This window comes from Sorex araneus, chromosome 1, assembly GCF_027595985.1.
Source record: "Sorex araneus isolate mSorAra2 chromosome 1, mSorAra2.pri, whole genome shotgun sequence".
NCBI classification, from domain to species: Eukaryota; Metazoa; Chordata; class Mammalia; order Eulipotyphla; family Soricidae; genus Sorex; species Sorex araneus.
The window spans coordinates 16,893,655-16,909,109 of NC_073302.1; positions in this window are offsets into that span (position 1 = coordinate 16,893,655).

The window sequence follows — 15,455 nt, forward strand, 5'->3', positions numbered from 1 at the left end:
TCCAGCAAATATTTGAGAACCTTATATGTGAGTGTTGAACTTGGCAGAAATAGTTCCTGTCTTCATAGAATTTACTGTAAGTCATCTCTACTCTAGAAAGTCAGAACTGCCTGGAACTGCTTCTGGGGTAGCACGATTATGTTTCTCTCAGGTAAAAGGCTTTGTTCTTTGCGTCTACTCACTCCTTTAAATATACATAAGATGGATTTGTCTTTTTAACAAATGGACTGGGAAAATGGGATGCCAGCTTATGCTGCAACTAAAATATCTGAGTACCCTTACCAATAGTAGAACCTCTGATAAACATGTATATGAGAACCACATCAACCCCCAATGAGTACTATAAGCAACATGTGTGAAGCAGCACAGCTAAAGGAGTGTGCCCCTACTCCAAGTAAGCACCACAAACAAGCATGAGTGTAACTCCTGGTTCTTAAAGCACTAACAACAATATGAAGTGAGTGGGGAGAAGAGGATGATACTTCCTTACCTTATATCATATAATGTCACTGTCATCCCGTTGTTCATCAATTTGCTCGAGCAGGCGTCAGTAACATCTCCATTTGTCTCTGTCACGTGCTAGTGTAGCCCAATGGTGTATTAGGGGCTCTTTCTGGATCAGGGGAATGAGGACTGTTGTTGTTACTTTTTTGGCTTATCGAGTATGCCACGGGTAGCTTGCCCAGGCTCTGTTGTGTGGACAAGATAGTCTCTGTAGCTTGCCAGGCTCTCCAAGAGGGACAAAGGCTTTTGGGGCAGCCTCTAATCACCTTTACAGGTGTTCCCGGTCTACTAAATGTAAGCTTTTAGTTGACTGGCATGTTGCAATGATCTGTACACTGACAAACATACACCTGCCTGCATCTCTGGGCAGTACATCTGTGGCCTCAGGTTGACCTCCTTGAGCTTGATGGAGTGTGCCCAGAGGTTGTTGAGCAGCTGGCAAAGCATGACCCTATCACGGAGGGTCTATGCCAGGTCGAACACCTGCGCCAAGTCCCAGGTCACCTGGTGGTTGGCTGACAGCACCCCACAGTGGATGAGCGACTGCACGCACTGCTACATGGCTCTATGTCCAATGGCACTGTGACTCCGCCCAGCCGGGGCTAGTGGCCACCGAAGTTTCTCTGTGCCCCCGCGACGTCATTCTGTCCTAATCTTGCAAAACAGCTGGCAATATCCATTAGGAATCACATGTAGAGTTCCAGCAGGGATCACGCGTAGAATTCCATGCCTGGTATGCTGAGCTGCACTTTTGACTAAGGTGAGATGGTGAGCCAGGTTCAGGAGAGCACGAGGGGTTTGGGCGGCATTGGCACCATCTTGCCTCCAATCAAATATATGCAAAATAATTCATTTAAATGGATCAAAAGTTAAGAGCTCAAACTAAAAAAATCAAAGAAATATTAAAGAAAATCTCTGTATAATGTTTGATTTGTCAATGATGCCAGGCACGTAACAACAAAAATATGACAATGACAAAAAAAGAAATTAGGGACATAGAGATAATAGTGATGGGTAAGGCACTTGCCTTATACTCAACTGATCCAGATTTGATCCTGACACCTTATAGAACCCCACACTGCCAGGAGTAATCCTTGAGCACAGAGCCAGGAGTAAGATTTTAGCATTTCCAGGTATGGTCTAAACACACACACACACACATACACACACACAGAGAGTGAGAAAGTAATTAAATTGTATCAGATAAAAAATTTATGCACTAGGTCTGGAGTGATAGCACAGCGGGTAGGGCATTTGCCTTGCACGCGGTTGACCCGGGTTCAATTCTCAGCAACCCACATTGTCTCCTGAGCACCGCCAGGAGTAATTCCTGAGTGCAGAGCCAGGAGTAACCCCTGTGCCTCTCTGGGTGTGACCCAAAAAGAAAAAAATATTGTGCACCGTAGAATACTGTCAAGGAAGTGAGAATTTTCTATATGGAAAAAAATACTTGCAAATAACATTTTGAAAGAAATTAATATCCATAATATATAAAAATATTAAGATTCAATAACAAAACAATAACCCAATTAAAGAACAATTAAAGCAAAGAACTTGAAAAGACATCTCTTAAAAGATATATAAAAGGCATAAAACACATGAAAGATGTTAAACATAATTAGTCACTAGGAAAATGCAAATGAAACAGTAATACATTACCACTTAACACCTATTAAGATGACAAAAATCATTGAAAATGGAAAATAATAGATGTTGGCAAGTATATAAAAAAAATTGGCCCTCCTGCATTGCTATGAAATGCAAAATGTTTCAACCACCGTGGAAAGTAGTTTGGCAGTTTTTTAAAAGGTTAAGTACAGATCTACCATATGAGCCTATAATTCTATTCTTTGGCACTTATTCAAAAGAATTCAGAGCAGACATTTGAACAGATCTCTGTATATCAATTTTCACTGCAGTGTTCATTCACAATAGCTAAAACTTTTCAGAGCCAGGAGTAACTCCTGAGCACTGCTGGATGTGTCCCAATCCCCCCTCAGAATAAAAAGAAGTCAGATGAAGTATGTTTTTATTTTGTGTCTTTTTTTTTAGAGTGAACAAAAAAAGGGTTTAGGAATTCACCAACAGTCCTCAGGGGCCCAAGGGGCCACTGCCAGAAATATGAACCGGGCTTAGTGATAGTAGTGTTCAAAGATGAAGAGCTACGTGCGTGTTCAGGGGCCATGTGGTTCTGGGATTCAAACTTGGGTTCCAATGCATGCGAAAACATGTGACCTGGCTACTAAGTCAGCCATCTTCTGTCTCTGAAAGCAGAAATATTTTGCTAAAGAAAGAATGCTTGGGGCCAGAATGATTGCACAACAGGTAGGGTACTTGTCTTACACACGGCCGACCGAGGCCTGATCCCCAGTACTCTATAAAGTCCCCTGAGTTTTGCCAGGACTGATACCTGAGCACAGATCCTGGAGTAAGTCCTGGAAGCCACAGGTATTGCTCCCAATCCCCATAAAGGAAGACACAATGGCTTATTACTTACATACCTGTGTTTCTTGGAATACATCTACCATCGCTTTATAAAAAGAATCAAGTGTGTCATTGTTGGTCCCTAGGACATGAGCAGCACTCTATACACATAGGCTCCTTCTGTTTCTCCTCATCACATTTTCTTCATACTCTTTTAACTGAAATCATTTGTCTCACTCTACCACTTATTTTCCTTTCATTTGGTCATAAAATCATGGTCTTCAGACTTTTTTCCTTGGGAAAAAAATGCAAGATAGCACAAATAAAAAGACTTCTTGATGAAACTTAATCAGAGCTTTGTAACCTGTAATATTGAAAGTGACAGAATAAAATGTTTCCTCTCCAGAAGGGAAGAGTAAGGTGCTTTGTTGCCTTCTCCTTTAGGTTGAATATAAATTCTATACTAGTTTAAATATTTCAGGTGATTATTGTCTATGTGACATTGTATCATCTTGCTATTTTCATTGGTTGTACCTTCCTGGGACTCAACTGCTTCTGGTTCTCTTCTCCCAAGATCTGCCCGGTCCAACTGTGCATGTCTGTACAAGCGCATACATGAGCACTCAATCTCCTTTTTTCTCTCAGAATGCCTTCTCTTGAACTCTTTACTTGGGTGAGCCAGGAAACTCAAAATATCTCCCACCTTTCTCTAGTTGTTTGTTTTTTTTTTAACTGTAATAAAGTGTGCTATCCGGGCTCACTGGAGCGATAGCACAGAGGGTAGGACATTTGCCTTGCACTCGGCCAACCTGGGTTCGATTCCTCCATCCTTCTCGAGAGCCCAGAAAACTACCAAGAGTATCTTGCCCGCACAGCAGAGCATGGCAAGCTACCTGTGGTGTATTCAATATGCTGGAAACAGTAACAAAAGTCTCACAATAGACACATTACTGGTGCCCGCTCGAGCAAATCGATGAACAACGAATGGTATGACAGTGAAGTGCTAGAGTGCACTTCAAGTGTGAATTTTGATCATTGAATCATACAGAAGTGATAGTCCTGTGCTTCTAAATATATTCACACTAGCTAATTATCACCAGTCTCTATACCCAAACATTTTTCATAATGCTCCAAAACTACTCTGTGTTTCCACAAATGCTCTGTCTTTTGGATGTCCTGGGACCCAATTTTCAATGCACAGAGGGATTTCTCTAACAACAACAAGCAATTGTCAGATTGTCTGACAGGGTATCTAACAATTCAGCTCAATTCTGACATTGTCTGCTTGAGACATGATTACATTCTTCAGGTTAAGGGGCTAGTCTCACTGCGTTGCTTCTCACCCAACCCCCAGATACTCACTCACCAACACATGTCACATGCCAGCAGCAAGCCCAGGTGATTAGCCTCTTCTGACTGATAGGGACTGCAGAATGGGCTTTCCTACAACCTCATTCTTGGGTTTGATTATTTCCTAGAGTCACAGAATTCAGGAATCTATTTTCTCCCTAGATTGCGGTTTATTATAAATAGATATCAGTCTGGAAAAGTCAGACAAATGAAATACATTGGGCAAGGTAAAGGAAAGGGTGCAGAACTTTCAGGCCTCCTCAAACCAGACCATTTTCCATGGACCTTAATAATTCACTGACCCAGAAACTCTCTAAAACTTGGGATTTTATGGAAGTTTCCTCATTAAATAGCCATAATTGATGAATTCATTAACCACTGGGGACTGGCCCAACCCTCTTACCTCTCACACTCTCCTGAAGTAGGTGATTGGGATTTGGTTCTCTTTCCCCATAAATTGATGGTTTGTGCCTTACACAGTCAGTGCTCAACTTAGATGCTTTAAAAGTCACCTAATTAACATTTAAAAAAAAGACATTTATTATTCCTCTAAGAAATTCCAAGAGTTTGTTTATTTGTTTGTTTTTGCTTTTTGGGTCACACCTGGCGATGCACAGGGGTTACTCCTGGCTCTGCACTCAGGAATTACTCCTGGCGGTGTTCAGAGGACCATATGGGATGCTGGGAATCGAACCCGGGTCGGCCGCGTGCAAGGCAAACGCCCTACCCGCTGTGCTTTCGCTCCAGCCCCCAAATTCCAAGAGTTTTATTTCTTTTTCTTTTTGGGTCACACCTGGCGATGCATAGGGGCTATTCTTGGCTCTGCACTTAGGGAATTACTGCTGGCAGTGCTCAGGGAACCATTTTGGATGCTGGGATTCGAACCCGGGTCAGTCACGTGCAAGACAAATAAATGCCCTACCCACTGTACTATCACTCCAGCCCTGAAATTCCAAGAGTTTTAGAAAATACTTATCAGTTTAGAAGAAACTGGGAATAAGTATATATTTCTTATTATAAATCAAAATATCACTGTCCACTCAATGGTAACTCATTCTTTCCCTCTCCTGCAAGTCCTTGGTAAACTCTACTCTTCTTTCTGACTGTGAATTTGCTTATTCTATGTACATCATGTGAGTGAAATCATGCCATTTTTGTTCATTTGTGTCTGACACTTTTCACTAAGCATAAAATTTCCAAAGTCAGTCCATATTTTAGGAAACATAAAAACTTTATCCTTTGGGTTGGGGATGTGGCTCAAGTGATAGGGCACATGCCTTGCATGTGTGAGTCTGTGGGGTTGATGCATGGCCCTTAAATACCACCAGAAGTAACCTCTGTAACAATAAAAGCTATTATTATTTTTTATGTTGAGTAATACTACGGGCTAGAGCAATAGCACAGGGGTTAGGCGTTCGCCTTTCACGAGGCCAACTCGAGTTCGATTCCCCGCCCCTCTCAGAGAGCCCGGCAAGCTACCAAGAGTATCGAGTCCACGCGGCAGAGTCTGGCAAGCTACCCATGCATACTGGATATGCCAAAAACAGTAACAATAAGTCTCTCAATGAGAGACGTTACTGGTGCCCGCTCTAATAAAATCTATGAGCAACAAGACGACAGTGAGAGTTCGTAATACTCCACAGTGTTTATATATCACATTTTAGTTATTTTTTTGTTATTGATTTGGTGGGGGGAAAGCACACCTAGAAGTGCTCAGGACTCACTCCTGCCTCTTCATACAGAGATCATTCTTAGAGGGGCTTAGAGAAACATACAGATGTCAGGGATTGGATTCAGGCCAGCTGTATACAAGGGAAGTGCCCTTCCTTTTACTCCTTGTTTTGCTACGGAGACCATAGGGGATGCCAGGGATCCAATAAGGGTCAGCCATGTGCAAGAAGAGCATCTTATTCACCGTCATATGGCTCCAGTTTCTTGATCTGACTTTTTGACTTATTTCCTAGGTGGGTTCTTTTCAGTGTCTTTGTTTCTGAAGCCGCCTCTTCCCATCTTAGACATGAGCAGAAGTGGTTGATCACACCTGGTAGCCTCAGCATATTGCCTCACGTTGCTTTTCTGACATGCTGCATCTACTTCCACTTCCTCCAATATTCCTAAGAGATGTACCATCCACTTACAACTATTCCTTTTACAAATGGAGCTCTGTAAGTGGGCCTTCCTCTCCTCTCTAGCAGGAACTCTGAAAAGTAGGTCAAGTTTCTCCTATTTACTAAAGGGAACACGTCAGAGTTGTGAGCCTAAAGCATTTATCATCACATGATGGTCTGACAAAAAAAATTCTATAGAATAGTTCAATATATACCCATGAATTTAATGGGAACTTAGATAAATTCTCCCTTGAGCCTCGAAGTTTACACCTTGCCTTCTCTGTTTTCTAGGTAGCAATGCCTCGAGTCCATTCATTCTTGTCGCCAGATGAAGGAATAATTACCACTGTAAAAATGGTCAAAATGTTGCACATTTTCCAAGAGTCTCTGCTGCATTTTACTCACATAGTTTTTCTTTCTAATTGGTGTAATGGTAAATGCAGTGCTATTCAAGGTATAGAAATATTTGTGTTGTACCTCAATTTGTGGTATAAGGCACAAAGCTGGTTTTCCTGGCACCTGAGGTCCATTAAAATCATACACACCACCAGTGTGTCTCTGTGTATAAAGTGGTAGATTCTCATAACCTACAAATGCAGAGTTTTCATGCACCCCCCAAATGTTTGAATCAAGAACAACACAGTCCTTAGCAAATTTGATCCATGTAGTGTAGACTCCTTCAGAGGTATTGCTTTTGCTCTCAGACAATCAAAACTGCTAACTGTTGGGGACTCTCTAGCCTTGAAAGAGTGACTTCCCAAAGCTCTGACACGGTCTATGTCACTTTATTTGCATAGATGCAGCTTCTCCACCTGGATTAGAATGCCTCCATTGTTTCTTATTGTGGAAGGAATGGTCAGTTATAGCACCTGCAGTTCCTAAGAGTCAAACCAGAGAGTTTTATAGAAGCAGCAATAAACACATCTCTAGGACTCTGAGCTGAGCTGGGGAAATGGATTCATGTAGTCCTGCAGTGTACATTCAGGAGGTGTGGAGACTTGGGGTAGTTACAAATTGAACACAATTGCTCGGAAGAGCAAAAGTGAAATGACACTTCTGGGAGTCATGTCTGGACAATGTAACTTCCCAGGCAGATTTTACTTTTTATACCCAATAGAGATTTTATAAATAAAATCATACCCAGGACATGAAAGCACTGTTTTCTTCCAGTTCTCTCATTAACTCCCTATTACCAATGTTTCTTCCTGAATGGACCTACCAATTGTACAGCATCCGTCATTTTGAAACATGACTTTCTATTTTTCTAAGCCTATAAAATAGTTTTTTATTATCCCTGTGGTTATTTTAGCCAATTCTCCATTTCAGTATGTTGGGCACTGAGGTCTTATTGGAAAGTCTAGCTCATTCCACAGTAGTTAAACTTTGCCTGGACTCAGCCTTGTGAGGCTTGAATATAATTTCTCCTGATCCTCCCCTACACCCACACCCCACACCGACTATACCTAAAGCAGAAGCACTGGTTTTCCCCAGGAATCCTGCATATCTGCATAATCTTATATCTCTTTAACATAGTTTTCGGTTGTGTGGAATTTTTAATGTTTGGATGGCTTCAGAGCAATTCAGGAATGATTATCTATGCCAAAGTCATTTATGTGAATAAAAAGATATAAAATGCTTCATCCTTCTACTTTCTCTCCTTTGCAATTTTACCCCCTAAAGGGCTCAAAAGTTTATGACCTTCTCACATAGGATTCCAATAACATCAGACAGGTTCATCCCCCCAGACTGAGGGATGGAAAGCAATTTGTCATTCAAATTTTCAGTGAGAACTTACTGAATATTACTGAATATTCTTTTTTTAAATGGTATACTCACTTTAATGTATTCATCAGTAGTTTTACTCCAGGGTACTATTTAAAAGTTGTGTGTACACATCACTCAGCTCAAGTTTGTCATGTGTCGTGGTTGATGTAGTCATTAACATTAGCACATTGACAACTCTCTGATTACCTTCTCACTTAACAGAAGAGAACAACAAGATTCTGTGATTGATATTGCTAGGATGCATCCACATCAATCCCACACTTCTTCCAGACACAACATAAAATGGTACATTGCTGCCTCATTGAAGTTACGAAGATAGGCCTGCATGACTAGTTGGGGTCAATGGGATGGGAGAGGGAGTGATATAAGCTGATCTCTGAGTCAAAACCTTTAAAGACTAACATTACCCACTATGGGGGCATAACCTGCCCCTTTGACCATAGGAACCATGTGTTCCAGCAGGTACAGCTTCCATCAGTGTGGGTCACAATGTATAGGACAGTTATTCAGACGTTGCCTGATTGATAAATATGCCCGAGTTTTGCAACACCACTTAGATCTTGTGTTTGCTTATCAATTGCAGCCTATTCTTGGTGCCTCCTCCTGACAAAGACTTCTTCCAACATTGGGGGTAACATCATATGACTCTGATTTTTATTTACCATTATTTTCAAGGTGGAACAAGATGTCATTTAGTTGTTCATGGCTATATGCCTACTACTCTTGTCTATCACGAGCAGCTATATGAGGGTCTACCGGAGATGATACATAAATTCTAACATGTCTTATAATCCGAGTTCCATGATGCACGCAAGGGATTGGAAGAATTCAGGTGAAGTGAATGTCACTTTGAATGAAAGTAATCCTCTTAAGAAGTCAGTTTTGTGGGGACTACAGAAGTCAAGAATGACAGAGATGATGGGACATAATATTTGGTACTTTATATCAAATTCATTTATGATTCCAAACCTTTAACTCATTAGCTCTTGCATTTTCCAACCAAGAGGATAGAGGGTTCTCTGTTGTAGAATATGTGCATCTTGTCACAAATGTTCCATTCTGAGCTTTGAGGCTATCCAGAGCATAGTCTTCTTATGGTAGGTGGCAAAAGCACAAAAGATCAAGATAAACAGAGCAAGTACATTAAAGTATCTGTTCATGGCATCATTGCCTACATGTTAATTGGCCAAACTGAGCCATAAGGCAAAGCCTACAATGAATAGAGGAGAGATCTGTGTGAGGATTGGCTGCTCCACCATCTCTACTTGGCGGTATATCAAAACCATATGACAAAGAACCTGGGCAGATATCCTGGTAAAATATCACTATCACTATCACTATCATCCCATTGATCCTCGATTTGCTCAAGCGGGCACAGTAATGTCTCCGTTCATCCCAGCCCTGAGATTTTAGCAGCCTCTCTTTACTTGTCCTTCCCAACAGTGCTGCATTAGAGGCTCTTTCAGGGTCAGGAGAATGAGACCCATCATTGATACTGTATTTGGCATATAAATGCAACACGGGGAGTTTGCCAGGCTCTTCTATGTGGGAATTATAAATATGTAATTAAAATCTTAGGTCAAGATAACACTGAATGATAAAATCTGTCTCTCTTATTGGGGAGGAGGATCGAGGGGTGGCAGGAGGTCACAACCTGGTGATGCTCAGAGCTTGCTCCTGGCTCTGCCCTAGAGATCACTTCCAGTGGTGCTTCAGATAAAATAAATGTGTGAAAAATAGGAAATAGTTATTCTACTAAAGGAGTCATACTGGAACAGAAAAAAATTAAAGTTTCTTTACTTCAGAGAACTGTGAATTCTCAAATTATTTTTCCCCATAATACCATTTAGCAACATATCCAGTATTTCATGCTCATGCAAAATTCATTTCTATTACATATTAATATATTTATTGATTATTTATTTATGACTTTTGATTCTCTGCCAGCCACCTGGTGGTTTATCTTGCCTTCAAATTTGACAAAAGACTTTTCCCTTTCACTATAAACAATTGTTTTTGATAAATTATAAAATTAAAAATATCTCCTGAATTAATTAGATGTAATAATATTTTTTCTTTGGATTGTGCAAATGATATTGTGCAAATGAAATGAATATTTGCAAACATATTCAACAGAATATGTTTGCTATTTTCCCAATTAATAGTTTTTAAACCAATTTGTCAATTGAGTAAATAATTTTCTGCACAGAACCATTTTTCCTAGTGAATGAAGGAAAATATTAGAATTCCTTACTTGTTTTCATCAGTTAGTCCATGGGACCTGCCATATGTGAATGCCATATGAATATGTATATTCCATATTTCTTATTCAACCCTAGTTCTCTATACCACAAAGACAAATATCTAAATAGATAGTCCATAGAGAGGCCAAAGAGAAGATAACAATAAAGTCATCAACTGTCTTGCTAATGTTAAACTATTGGAGTTTTGAACTGAAACTACAAGTCTCCTTTACATGGATTCAAAGTAAGTGTTGAGTTGGAAGAACCATTTATCTTCAAAATAAAAACTTATTTTTGGAGCATATGTGCTGTGAACAATTATTCTAATATCCCAATTATTTTTATTCTAGTTTTAAAAGCAGTTATTGAACACCTGCTTCATATACTTGTTTAAGCTCTGGAGACATAAACAACCAACATAACAGACAAAAATCCCTCCTTTTATGATGCTAACATTTTAACAGGATGATGAGGGATCAGGAATAAATGTTTATAATGACTTTCAAGTAAGACATATTGATAAATCCTCAATAGCTATTTTTACATAAAACAGACTCATAATTAGACTAAGAAAATTAATAAGGGAAACTTCTATTTTTATTTAAATATTAACAAGAAAGATGACAAGGACATAAACCTGAGATATTCTGAAGACTGCTTTTGAGAATAGAGAAATAGTAGTAATATATGCTCTTTCTTTTCTTAGTTTTCTGGATTATCTCAACACCTATCCCTAGCCTTTTTTATTTTCTTAGAGATTATGATTTAAGGTCTCTGGGTGGGTCCTAGAATGAGGATGATTAGCAATAGATTGGCCCTTGATTCTTACAATTCTTTATAGTTGAAAAGCACTACAATCCAAAAAAATGAAAATCTGCTCCCAGACTTTGAACCTCATTTTCTGTATCATCACAACAATGTAGCAGTGCAAACATCCTTCTTTTTCCTTTATAGGCAACCAGAGAAGTATTTTCAAAAATCCCAAAGGCAGTAAATGACAGGTTTGAAATGTGATCCCAAATATCAAAGGCCAAACCAAATTCCATGTTCTTTCTTTCATATCACATTATCTTTGATTTGCTTATTATTTTATTTTTAGTTTCTCTGATATCAGTGGAGCACTAGTCCTAAAAATAGATACTATGAGAAGAGTAAAACCTTGAGAAAGATCTAAGAAAGTCAATATCTACAGAGGATTATATTCACTTGAAGTATATGAAATATGTCAGGAAAACTCAGAGGAAAGAAATGTCAATTACAGCTAGACAAACCCCTTATGAAGAAATCATTTTTGGAGGAGGTGGCATCTACAGTTTGAGTAACAGGAGACAGAAAACCTCCAGATGGAGGGGCTGGAGTGATAGTACAGGGGGTAGGGTATTTGCTTTGCATGCAATCGACGTTGCATGCAGGGTTCGAAAACTTGGCATCCAATATGGTCCTCCGGGCAATGTCAGGGAGTAATTCTTGAGTGCGGAGAGCCAAGAGTAACCCCTGAGCATCACTGGGTATGACTCAAAAAGCAGGGAAAAAAACCTCCAGGTGGAAAGAAGAGCATGAAAAAAGAATTCAAGTAGCAGTACACACAGATTAACAGGACTCACACATCTAAAGAAGAGATGTTTCCATAGGCACACACCTAATCTTAGAACATTTGAAGTTATTTAAATGAGATTTCATAAACATGAATAATATCCAATATATTACATATATCATACTATTTATTAATATACTTCTTCGATATATGGTATAATTATATAGTATCATATGTAATTATATAGGATCCAATCTAATAAATTGGAGAAGGGCCAGGAGAAATAGTACATGGTTTAAGGCACTTGCTGACCACGCAGGTGATACTGATTTCATCCCCAGCACCATATCTGGTCCCCTGAGAGCTGCCAGGAGTGACCCATGAGCACAAAGCCAGGATTGACTCCTAAGTAATGCTGGGTGTATCCCCAAGATGAAAAATAAATAAATGAAATAAAATAATGTTGCTGCACAGGGTCAGCTGTCCAAATCTTGTACACAATCTGCTATAGCTCAGCTTGCATACGAAGCATCTATTCTCCAACTCTTGGATCTGCGTACACATTTTAATGATCTACTTCGCTGCCATGTGTATTTCCTTTAGCCCTTCATGTAGAAGACAGACTGAGTGGCAAGAGCTGAAGGAAGAAAGACAGGTTGGGACACTGGCAAATTTCTTTCCCCGGGGGACCAGATGATGCAAAAAGTCAGCTAAGAATATCCAGTCTGTCTGCTGTTAGCTGCTTAAATAAGTTCTTAGCACCTCCCTCTAGGAGGATACAGAGCAGGATGCAGTGACAGTCCTGGGCTAGTCTGCTCCTGCCCAGGAATTTGCAGTCTGCTAAACCTGCTGGGCAGATAACTCTCTCCACACCAAGGGGGAATGGGAGGGGTGTGGGACTGTGGACTGGACCAAAGAGCTTTTTCATAACGGATGAAGCAGGTTGGTGATGAGTAAAGTCCTCTATTATTACCTCAGTGCCTGTTACATGACTTAAATAGTAGCTTTTTGTAGTCATCCAGGATGCCTATAATGGCCCAGGGACAGGGAGACCCATGAGTGACTAGGCATTTCTCTTAACCTAAAGATAAATACAAAAGCAGTTATGCAGGGGGGAGAGAGACAGACAGACAGAGAGAAACAGAGACAGAGAGACAGACAGAGATAGAGAGACAGACAGACAGAGACAGAGAAGTAGAAAAAAGAAAAAGTTCGGGGCTGGACTGATAGCACAGTGGATAGGGCATTTGCCTTACATGTGGCCAACCTGTGTTCGATTCCCAGCATCTCATATGGTCCCCGGAGCACCGAAAGGGGTAATTCCTGAGTGCAGAGCCAGGACTGACCCCTGTGCATCATCGGGTGTGACCCAAAAAGCAAAAAGAAAAAAAAGAAAAAGTTCAACAAAAATATGAGTACCTACTATGTGCTGGGTAGCTATCTTGGTGGCAGTCAAATCTGTGGTCTTATGGTGGAAAACATGACACACACATTGTAGTTTTATTGTTACTGTTACTGTTTTAAAGAAGACAAATGCAACTGAACTTTTGTTTACCTGAAGATAAAAATACATGGACTTGAAAGCTCTGGGTCAGTTAAGTTCAAAACAGATAGAAATGGGTGAAAAGAAGCACAAGGTTGCAATTCAAACATCTTGAATATTAGTCTGAAAACAAGTAAAGCAATGCTGACTCAGTTTTCTTGCCACTAGGCAAGTGGCAGGAAAAGGAGCTGTGGAGTCAGTAAATTCAGTTTATACTCTACCTTTTAAGTCGATCAAAAGGAGAAGGACAGATACATTATGGTTCCTCTCTTAGATGGAACTTAAAGATATGCAGTAAGGTACCAATAAGGTCCAAAGACAACATAATGAGAGAACTGACCCACACAATTGAGTTTGGGGGAAGGGGGTGAGAGAGAGCGTCCTTGGGGTTTTAAGGGAGGGAGAGGAGTACACTGGTAATGGATGTGGTATTGAAATTATGTCCATAGAAATCATTATTAATTATTTCCTAAACCAGCAAAAAATTTTAATGATTTTTTTAATTAAAAAATAAATGCTGTTGGGGGCTAGAGCGATAGCACAGCGGGTAGGGGGTTTGCCTTGCACGCGGCCAACCTGGGTTCGATTCCCAGCATCCCATATGGTCCCCTGAGCACCGCCAGGAGTAATTCCTGAGTGCAGAGCCAGGAATAATCCCTGTGCATCGCCAGGTGTGACTCAAAAAAAGCAAAAAAAAAATAAATGCTGTCACATAAAATTTCTACAGAAGTGACCAAGTTTTTCCAACCTTTACTTTATTTATTTATTTACTTATTTATTTTTTAATGAATCACCGTGAGGTACTGTTACAGACTTACAAACTTTTGTGCTTATGTTTCAGTCATATAATGATCGAGTACTCATCCCTCCACCAGTACCCATTCTCCACCACCAGTGTTCCCACTATTAGTCCCACCCACTCCCGTCTCCTCCGCTCCACCCCCATTACCTCTGTGGCAGGCACATTCCCTTTTACTCTCTCCTTTCGGATGTTGTGGTTTGCAATACCGGTATTAAGTTTCTCCAACCTTTAGCTTCCTCTTCTATTTTTATTTTCATCACAGTCTCCCTAGTAATATTCAGTGTCCCCAAGGAGGACCTAGAATTTAGTGTTTGGCTTGTAATACAGTGCTGCTCAGGCCTGGTGGTGTTGGGGGCCACTAGAGTCCCCCAGACATGCTTGCAGGGCTCCGAGTAGTGATGCTTTGTACTCAGGGGGCATGTGGGTCATACGCGACGTGTGTTCCACCCCTCTGGCTATCTCCCCAGCCCTAAATTCCTCTTCCTTACATAGAATTCATAGCTTTTCCTTCTCTCACAGAGTTTGGGTGAAAACAAAATAATATTTGATTTTTCAAACACCGACGAGGCACTTTGTAAACCACATTCCCTCTTCTGCTTTCTTGGTGGCAGGGTCCAAGACATTAGCAATCCTAACTAGTTTCATGTGTGCTAGAGAATAGGAGACAAAATAAATTCAGGTCCCCAAATCTCTGATGGAAAGCTAATGAAAAATATATGTTCCTCACTTCCTTATTGGACTGCCTGCAAATTATGTGCCTTGATGCATGCTGGCTCCTCTACAGTTCCATGACTTCAGACACTGAACTTTGGGCCTTTGTCACATCAGCAGTGCAGCGCAATTCCATACCGAAGTCTGACATTTTCAGTTGAAAAAAATAAATTGATTAAAATTCAACAGGCATGTAGTGTTCGGCATTTAAAGGTCGAGGAATCTAGGGAACTATCAACTGTAAGATAATTCAACATTTAATGTGGTGGGGGCAACTGGGATGTGTTTCTTTTCCCTCATCATCCCTGCATTTGACTGCTGGGAACATAATTGTGGCCAATTTAATGACAACCTCAAGATTGGCCAGCCATCTTGGTTAAGTTGGGTGTGGGGTGGGCTGTGATCCATTTGACTTTCCATGGATTCTGTCATCGCTGTTGTTAGATAAGAA